This window comes from Gossypium hirsutum, chromosome A02, assembly GCF_007990345.1.
Source record: "Gossypium hirsutum isolate 1008001.06 chromosome A02, Gossypium_hirsutum_v2.1, whole genome shotgun sequence".
NCBI lineage: Eukaryota > Viridiplantae > Streptophyta > Magnoliopsida > Malvales > Malvaceae > Gossypium > Gossypium hirsutum.
In genome coordinates this window covers 67,939,329-67,945,652 of record NC_053425.1, presented here as the reverse complement: position 1 = coordinate 67,945,652, position 6,324 = coordinate 67,939,329, and the positions used below count along the sequence as shown (strand labels likewise).

General features: G+C 33.9%; 1 pseudogene; it reads right to left on the bottom strand.

Moving 5' to 3' along the window:
- Positions 1–4,786: 4,786 nt before the first annotated feature.
- LOC121217323 (uncharacterized) lies at positions 4,787–4,887 on the bottom strand (annotated as a pseudogene).
- Between the last annotated feature and the right edge of the window lie 1,437 nt (positions 4,888–6,324).

The following is a 6,324-nucleotide window of genomic DNA, read 5'->3' as shown; positions in this document are numbered from 1 at the left end:
ATTAAACATCAAAATACATGCATATCATTCATGGGTAAATTTTTAAACAAAAACCCTAGCTCAAAATAATGGTAGAAATGAGTAGAGCATGTTACCAAAATTTCAAAAATGTTAAGAACATAAAAAACGGGGCTTGAATGCACTTACTATTGAGCTTGGAAGCTTGGAAGCTTGAAAGCCCTAACCATGTCTTCTCCCATGCAATATTCGGAAATAGGTAGAATATGGACAAGAAATTTTGCTTTTATTTTGTCTTTTAGTCCATTTAATGACCAAATGACTAAAATGCCCTTTTAGCCTTTCTTTAAAATTTTATCCATCCAAGCCCATTTTGTCCAAAATTTTAGAACTTGATTTAATTGCTATTTAAGATCCTTTAATTAAATATCCAATTCAATTTCATACTAAAAACTTCTAGAACTCATATTTTGCAATTTATTCAATTTAGTCCTTAAAGTCTAATCGAGCACCTTAGACATAAAATTTCTTCATGAAATTTTCACACAAGCATGTAAACATATCATAGACCTTATAATAATCATAAAATAATTATTTCTACTTCAGATTTATGGTCTCGAAATCACTGTTCCGACTAGGCCCTAATTCAGGATGTTACACTTAAGGACATAATAAGACTTTGAAAGAAGCTTATGCCTTAATTAAATTGGGTTTAATGAATTTTCATATTGCCACGATTCCTTCATCATATTCTTTTTATAAATGCAAATAAACTCTTGTTAAGTGAAATATTTAATTTAGTCTATTCATGTTGTGTTCTATTAAATCTTGTGTTTATCTTCCTGTTGTGATTATTTTTCCTACAATATGTGTTGTTTTCTTTTGTGGGTACTTGAAATCTGACTATAACCACAACTTTAATTTTTACTCAAAAATACAATATTTTCTTTCATTTTGTTTAATCAAATTGTTTTATAATTAACTTTGCAAATAATCTACACAAAAATCCTTGTAGAGATGATACTTTTTACTTAATATTTATTACTTGTACGACCATGTACACTTGCACATAATCACGCGACACAAGCCACAGTGTCAAGAAAGTGGCTTGGGAATCGGAAGGGATGATGAGATCTTAGTATCCCCACCACATTTAAGGTAAATTTCGAGGACAAAATTTCTTAAAGTGGAGAATTGTAACGACCCGAAAGTCAATGGTGTCGGAAAGTGTGGTTCCAAAATCCTGATTTTGTAAACTGAGCTCATAATTATTTTTATTAAATATTTATGGAGTGATATTAGAAGAGAAGTGGATATCAATTAGGTGATTTTGTCAAATTAGTGATAAATTAAGGTACATAAACTAAATTGTAAAAGTGTCAAAAGTTAATTTCTTAAGGAATCTTTAATTACAATAAGACTACAGGACTTATTTGGCAATTAGACAATTGTTTTTATTAAAGTGGATGGTAACAAAAATTTTAATTGTTGGAAATATTATAAAATTATAATACAAATAAATAAACAAATTAAAACATTAATAATGAAAAGATGGTAGTGGAATGCGAGAGAAAACAAAGTTCTCTTTTCATCTTCAACAACTGAATATGGAGAAGAAAAATCTAAGGATGCACGACTAAAGTTCTTCATTTTCAAAGTTTAATCTGGTTAGTTTAATTTAGTCAATTTTTTATAATTCTTATATTTTTGGAATCGTGGGAGCTCAAGCTCGCTAATTCATGTTGTATTTTTTGATACTATTAAAGTTTGAGGATATTATCATTGTTGAAGTGTAACATCCCAAAAATCGGGGGTTAGTAGAATCGAGTTTATGAATCAAGAGAGTGTGGTCATGAGCTATTTTTTTAGACTATCTATGCGTTTTTTAGAAAATAAATGGGGTATTGGCTTGTTGGATACGTGTTAGTGAAATGTTCCTTGAAACCCAAGTTCAAATCCCTTCTCTCGCACAAAATTTTTTATTTTGCAAATTTTGCCTCAAACCCTAGTTTGTGACATGCCTTGTTTTTAAAATAAATATTGAAAAATTATTTAAAGTATGAGTAATTGGCTTAGTAGCTAAAGGAAAGATATGGAAGCATGGAAATTAGATTAATGTCCCAAGTTCAAATCTTTTCCCTTGCAAAATAATAAGTTTTGTAAAATCTCCTTTTTTTTTTATTTGTGTGTCCTCCATACCCTTGAACCTTAGGTATAAATACAAATATTTCTTGTATTTTCATCCTTCAATTCAATTTTTTCCTACCCTAGCCACTCACCCTCTTCCTCTCCTCTTTTCTTTTCAATTTTCTTTCTTTCTTTCCTTGTGTGCTATCGTCTAAGCCGCAAAGATTCACCATCAAATTCTCTTCTTTTTGCAACGGGTTCTTGCACCATTATTTTTCTCTTCTTACTTTCATTTTATCATAAAATTTCTAATCTTAATTCTAAAATTTTGGCACTTAAGATCGGCCTCTATCGATGCCCAAAGAACTCCATTGTCACCCATTTCACCTAACTTGTGTAAGTTCTTATTTTCTTTAAATTTCTTGATGAATCTTGTGAGTTAAAAACCCAAAATTCTAGATATGTGATTTGAGGTATTTTTAAATATTTAATTTTTATTTTTCTATCTTTTTAATTGATCTAAAAAGTGGTTTTAAATCAGCCCCAAATTGGCCACCGAGGGTGGTGGTGCACACGCCTATGGGCAAGAAAGGGGATTGTTTTTATTTAATTCTTTTCCATTTTTTTCCAGCATGATCTTGGGTTCTTAAACTGTTCCTATTCTGTAACTGATAAGTCATAATTTATACAAATTTTTATCCCCTGCTTAGCTTATTTTTGGGTGAATTATCATTAGATTTGTGAACTTTGATGCTCCTATCCTTTAATTTCATGTTTTATACTTAGGTGAGCATAGGAGAGTAAAAAGAGCGAGAAATGGGCCAAAAATGGAGAAAATAGGTCAACATGGGAAATCAACACGGCCTGAACTTCCTCACACAGGTAGTTCACACGCCCGTGTCTATTTAACAATTTGCAATACGGCCTAAGCCACCTCACATGGGCGTGTCCCTATCGAGCCTAAGTCTAGTTATACTTGGAAAAGGTCACTTTTGAGGGTTTTGAAGCATTGTAAAGTCTATATAAACACCCGAGGAGGAACCTAAGAGACACACGAACTAGGAGGCAAGGAATTACTTGAAGAAAGTCGATTGATCCATCTTAGAAGTTGGATTCTCCTTCAAGACTGAAGATCTCCCTTCAATATTCTTAAGGGGTTTTTGGGTTTTCTTTATGTTTTGCTATTATTATTATTCTGAGATGTTTCCTTTTACACTTATGACTAAGTCCTCTAAATACCTAAGGGGAATGAAACCTAAGACGGATCTTATTATTATTTTCTGAATTATATGATAAATACTTGATCTGTTCTTAGTTATGTGTTCTTAATTCTTGTTTTAATATTCCAGGATATTGATTCAAGTGTTGATGTGCTTATTAAGAGGAGCAAAAGTCCCTGTCTAAGAGTAGATCTATCATAATTAAGCGGAGCTGATTGCACCCCTAGACATAGGGCGACATAAATCTTTCGGATTAGGGTCAAACCTAATAAGGGAATCCATAGATCGAGTTAATGCAACACTAGGGGTTTTAATTAGAAAGAGATTTCAATTAATCAACCTAGGGTTAGACGTTACTAGTCTCGAGAGAGATAATAATATAACTTAGGGATTTCCACAGATGGAGTCAAGTGAATAAATCGTCTGGTTCAGAGTCAAGTAACAAGTGAAGTCTAGGTGGATTTTTCCTTGGGTATTGTCCACATCAATCAGTTTTCCCAAAAGTATTTCCCCAAGTTTCTTCCTGTGCATTCTAGTTTAGTTAATTAGTTTAGATAAAGTAAATTCCCTTATTTTTAGACTAGATAATAAAAAGAAAGATAATACTAGTACTTTTAGTTCCTGTAGGTTCGACATTCTGGTCTTACTATAAACTATACTACTATTCGATAGGTGCGCTTGCCTTCATCATGATAATAAGTTAATTTTCAAGTACGATCAATCATAAATATAAAACTTATCACGCATACATCAAGTTTTTGGCGCCGTTGCCGGGGAACTAAAATATTAGGAATGCTTAATTTTTATTACTTTAGCCATTTATTTTATTGCAATTTAAATTTTATCTTAGTCTTGTTAACTTTACTAAATTTTCTTTTGTTTTCTTCTGACAGGTTTTTATAGTTTATGACTAGAAGAAACCCGTCAGGACCATTACTTTTTGACAGTAAGATTGAAAGCATAGCTCACAGAAACCGAAGAGAAATAAGGCAAAACCTAAGAAACATAGACAAGAGGAAGATATCCATAATACAACCGAGGAGATGGCTGAGACTCAGAATAATCAGCTTCCCCCTATGGTTGCTGCAGATCCAATAAATCAGAATCCTGCTCCTTATACTATGTATGATTATGCTAAACCTACTTTACCAGGAGTCGAATCGAGTAGAGTTAGACCTGCTATTGCTGCAAATAATTTTGAACTGAAACCTAACATAATTCAAATGATACAACAATTTGTTCAGTTTGATGATTTGCAGGACAAGGATCCAAAAACTCATTTGGTGAATTTTCTGGAGTTTTGCGATACTTTTAAGATCAATGGCGTTTCTGATGATGCCATTCACCTTTGTTTGTTTCCCTTTTCATTGAGAAACAAAGTTAAACAGTGGTTGAACTCGTTACTACGAGAGTCAATCACTACTTGGGAACAAATGACCGAAAAATTCTTACTTAAATATTTTTCGCCGGCTAAAATGGCTAAGTTGAGGAATGATATCTCTTCTTTTGTGCAGATGGATCTAGAAACACTCTATGATGCATGGAAGAGATACAAGGATCTATTGAGAAGGTGCCATCACATCGGTTACCTCTATGGTTTTAGGTTCAGACTTTTTACAACTGTGTGAACCCCTCAACAAGGCAACTTATCGATGCAGCCGTCGGTGGTACTTTAAACAAGAAAACACTTGAAAAGGCTTACGAATTTATTGAAGAGATGTCACTAAATAACTATCAGTGGCAAGTCATGGGAACAAAGCCGACAAAAGCAGCCGGTGTTTTCAACCTCGACACGTCACTATGCTATCTAACCAGGTAGAACTTTTAAATAAAAATATTGACGGTTTATATGGTTCTACTCAGGTACATCAAGTGATGAGGTACGATGAAAATGGAGGAGGAGTGCACATAGAATGTCAATCTTTCAACCCTAGCACCGAGGAGGAACAAGTTCAATATATGGGTAATAATACTTCTATACCTCAAAATAACCCATACAGTAACACTTATAATGCAGGTTGGAAGAACCATCCCAACTTCTCATGGGGTGGCCAAGGAAATCAAAGGCCACAACATCCCCAGGCTTTCAACAACCACCTTACTAGCAAGAAAAGAAACTGAACCTTGAGGAGATGCTAATGAAATTTATCTCAGTGTCAGAAACTCATTTTCAGAATACCGAGACAGCACTTAAGAATCAACAAGTGTCGATTCAAGGGCTCAAAACCCAGATAGGCCAACTCGCCAAACTGATTTCTGAACGACCACAAGGTAGCTTGCTGAGTAATACTGAATCGAACCCAAAGGAACAACTCAATGCGATTACCGTTCGAGATAAGAAAGGGTTAGTTGAACCTGAACCAGAACCGATGTAAGAAATTGTGGTAAGTAAAGGTAAAGGTGAGGTGGACCACAATGAGTAAAAACTGGTAATTAGAGAGTACAAACCTCGTGTGCCATACCCCAATGCGACAAGGAAAGACCACACAGATGAACAATTTGGTAAACTCCTTAAATTATTAAAGAAATTACATATTAACTTACCGTTTATTGAAGCTCTTTCACAGATGCCGAATGCAGTTAAATTTTTAAAGGAGCTTTTAGCAAATAAGCGGAACTTGGATGAAGCGCCGCATGTAGAGTTGAACGCAGTTTGCTCAGCCATTCTACAGAATAAGCTACCCAACAAGTTGAAAGATCTAGGGAGTTTTACGATTCCTTTTTTAATTGGTAGTCTACTCGTTAATAATGCTTTGGCTAATTTAGGGGCTAGTATTAATGTCATGCCCTATAAAATGTTTAAACAACTAGGTCTTGGGAAACCCAAACAAACTAGGATGACCATTCAATTGGCGGATAAAACAATCATATTTCCTAAGGGTATTATTGAAGATGTACTTGTTAAAATTGACAAATTTATATTTCCCATTGATTTTGTTGTTCTAGGCATAGAAAAGGATGATGGCGTGCCTTTAATTTTATGAAGACCCTTTTTAGCAACAGCTAGAACTATTATTGA